Source organism: Echinops telfairi, unplaced genomic scaffold, assembly GCF_000313985.2.
Source record: "Echinops telfairi isolate 266 unplaced genomic scaffold, ASM31398v2 ScPeMD7_4;HRSCAF=17, whole genome shotgun sequence".
Lineage (NCBI taxonomy): Eukaryota > Metazoa > Chordata > Mammalia > Afrosoricida > Tenrecidae > Echinops > Echinops telfairi.
In genome coordinates this window covers 40,279,940-40,283,244 of record NW_022103900.1, presented here as the reverse complement: position 1 = coordinate 40,283,244, position 3,305 = coordinate 40,279,940, and the positions used below count along the sequence as shown (strand labels likewise).

Sequence of the window (3,305 nt, the reverse complement as noted above, 5' to 3'; positions counted from 1 at the left end):
AAAAAAAAAAAGTAAGGCTGTATCCAACCTGTCAATCAGGTCATAGCCTGATGGTGTATCCTTGGGGGCGTGGCCTCAGAAGGAGGGCCCTGCTTTCACCTTCCTGCTTGCTGGCCACCCTGAGAGCTGCTAGAGTCCTGCCATGTTTCCACTGACATTGGGACATTGGATCCACATGACTGTGCACCCACTGGCCTGTGGTCTTCCTGCATTCTGCATCTGTGTGTGGCTGTGTGATCTGAAGAGGGTCTTATGAATTAGTATTGGACTTAAGGACTTGAGCTGGGTTGATTTTTTGCTATACACTTCTTGATGTAAAGTTCTTTCTTACACATATATGAAGGTCACTGGATTTGTTTCTCTAGTCAACTCTGCCTAACACTGGGGGCATAGGTATTTGGAAAGTACCTGCAATAGACAGCCAGACAATAGTGAAAAGCACCGTTAGCAAGACATAAATCTGACCATTCATGGCACCCTCAGATTAGCTGGGGGTCCTTTAGTGTTTCACATTGAAAAAAATCCCTTAATAGACTCATTCATTCCACTTAAACCTCTCTGATTTTGGTGCTGTCCTTCATCTGAATACCTTATTGCAATTTTGACAAAGACCTGGCTTGAAACCTTGAGCCTCAGTGTTAATATCAATGTCAATCTAGTAACAGTATCAATCCAGTCTTCCAAAGATGATCAAACAATAACTTTAAAAAGCCTAAAACTCAATTGCCAATCTTGCCCTGAGTTTTCTGTTTCTTGAAACTGACTACAAAAATTACAGCCCCCCCCCCCCTGCCCCCGCGGTGGAGCACCTGCTGGAAAAAACAAATTAAAGCCTAAGGCAAAAGTCTTCACTAGGCTCCTTACTATTGTTTGGCTTAGAGGGTGAAGTTAGGAAACTAGATTCATCAAGTTCAAGATTCAAAAGGATACTTAAAAACAAATGACCAGAGTGGGTCACCCAACTCCAGGGACTGCATGAAATCTGGATTCCAAGAGAGTTAAAATGTTTGCTGTGAAACAATTTTTGTAGTGGTTGTATTGTGGGTCTGCTTTTATAACTTCATCTTTTGACTGAGGAAAGGAGAGAACCTCTGGGTACTTTAGAACTCACCCTGCGGCTTCACCTTGTTAAGTGTTGTCAAGTTTTTACAAGGAGGTAAAAGAACTAGCCCACTGTTAATCTAATATCGGAAATGTAATGCAGTTTGGATCTATTTAGATTGCTGCCGCCTCCCTTAAAAAAAATATTTTATTGGGGGTTCTAACAACATTCTACACTACTAAAACCCTTGAGATAAAAATTCCTTTTAAACTTCATCGGTAAAAAGGTTCTAATTTAGCAAGTTTGGGCAAACAAAACCTTGTGGGGAAGCAGCTGTAAGCTATGGAGTTTGAGAATGCCTCCTGTTTTGGTGAACCATGTCTCCTTTTGCTCATTAATGACGTCCTCTTAATTTAAACAATCCTGTTAAACATTTCCTCGAACTTGCCATAGTTTAGGCTATATAACTTACTTTTCATTGAACTTGGAAGCAAGCGCTTGCAGAAATAAACGTAGATTTTCTTGAACCAAGTTGGTGTCTGGCTAAAATAGTGACAGGCATCTCGGGCCTTACCTGCCCGCAGGAACATCAGTGCGTTTCCCTCCATAGCCCACAGTAACCATTGGGCAGCCCAGAACACTTCTCGTTGGAATTGTGGAAAAGGTGCTAGTGTGAACGAACATTCAGGATGGCTCACACGGGAAAATCGTTGGTAAGAGTGCCCAGTACAAGGACACACCCTCCCCTTCCATATCCCTCCAAGGAAGCGGTACCGAGCCGCCGGCCCAGGGAACAAAGGAAGCGCTCCTTGAATCCCGCGGTGGCGGAGGACGGCCCCTCGGGGGAACGGCCCCTCACCTTTGCACATGCGCAGAGCGGCGTCCTATGGACGCGCGTCCGGCGCGCGTGACGCACAGTCGTTCTACGGTGCGTGTGACGTTAGGGCGTGAGCTCGGTGGCTCGGCGAGCGATATGGCCGCCGCTCCTGTGGCGGGGAGGCTCTGAGCGGGGCGGAGGGCGCCGAGAAGGAAGGAAAGCGAGGACGGAGAGTTCGAAGCCGGACCCTGAGCCCGCCGCCGGGAGCGTTTCCCAGCGCTGAACGGTCAGTGTGGTGGCCGCACAGGCCGCTTTCTTGCAGCGAGCGGCGGCGCTCCGCCATTTTCAGGCTCGGCCGTTGCGTGCTTGGGTGGCTTGGAGGGGTGCAGGGCAGCGTGTAGGGCCGGGAAGGCGACGTCGGGGAGGGCTCTCCCGGGCTTCGCGAACACCGGGGAGGGGGCCGGGAGTTTGCCCGACCAGGAAGGAAGGACCCGGTAGGATGCGTCCCCGACCGGCGGTCGGGGGCGACCAGTTGACATAGGTCGGGCAGGCCTTGGGTAACACGTTTCGTTTGGGGAGACACCGAACTGTGTCAACTGAGTCGGGCCTTGGGTGGAAGAGCGAGCGGGTCGAGCTTTGAATGGAATGGATGGTTGAAGGGTTCACGGGAAGCTGCTGCGAATTCTGTAACACAGCAAGCATTTTTTTCACATCGCTAAATCTGTAAACTGCAAAGTTTTTACAGCGTCGCTTGAACCAGTGTTTTATAATTAGGGTAAATATCCACAGCTTGGCAAACAAAGCCCCTGTACCTATGGAATAGTTACATTTCTTTTTGGTTTCTTTTAGGCCATGTTTCCTTCAAGTCTGTACCTCCAATTTTAAGCGACTTAAAAATGCCCTAAGATCTTTATTTTATTTTTTTTAATCATTTCCCCCCTCCAGCTTTAAGATCTTTAGAAATCCTCCCGCCCTCCGCCTTTTTTTTATTTGTGTATGTGTGTATGTGTGCTTTAATGTTTATATGTTCTAATGGTTATGGTTTAGTGGCCCCTTTAGGGAAAGGAGGAGGAATCAGGTCCACAGGTAATTTCACAATTGATCTGTGTAAATTAGATCAGAAAAACAGCTTACTTGTAGAAAGCCAGATGGCATTAGGTTTAACCTTTCAGTGAATTTGGAAGACTGATTAGAATATGAGTAAAACACAGCGAAATGGTGAATAGAATAAAAACCAGTGAGTGGATTATAGTGAAATAAAGCTGTGAAACAGAGGTATAACATTGAGAGCTTAGAGTTGACTTTTAAGTACATCCTGCATTGTTTGTTTGTTTGTTTGTTTGTTTTTTGCCTGTGAGATTGATGTAGTAGATCTTTTTGATGCCATTGTAGTTCTTAATGAAAACATTGAAACTTTTAGTTGCTGTTTGTTGAAAGAAAACATGT

At 46.3% G+C, this 3,305-nt stretch overlaps 1 protein-coding gene across 2 annotated transcripts in view; it reads left to right on the top strand.

Moving 5' to 3' along the window:
- The first annotated feature begins 2,009 nt into the window (after positions 1-2,009).
- The window catches only part of WDR33 (WD repeat domain 33), a 139,568-nt gene continuing 138,272 nt past the window's right edge, over positions 2,010-3,305 (top strand). For both annotated transcript variants that reach the window (XM_045298653.1, XM_004703864.2), the window contains exon 1: positions 2,010-2,145. The gene's annotated coding sequence lies outside the window, so the exon portion shown is untranslated. The remainder of the gene's footprint in view (positions 2,146-3,305) is intronic.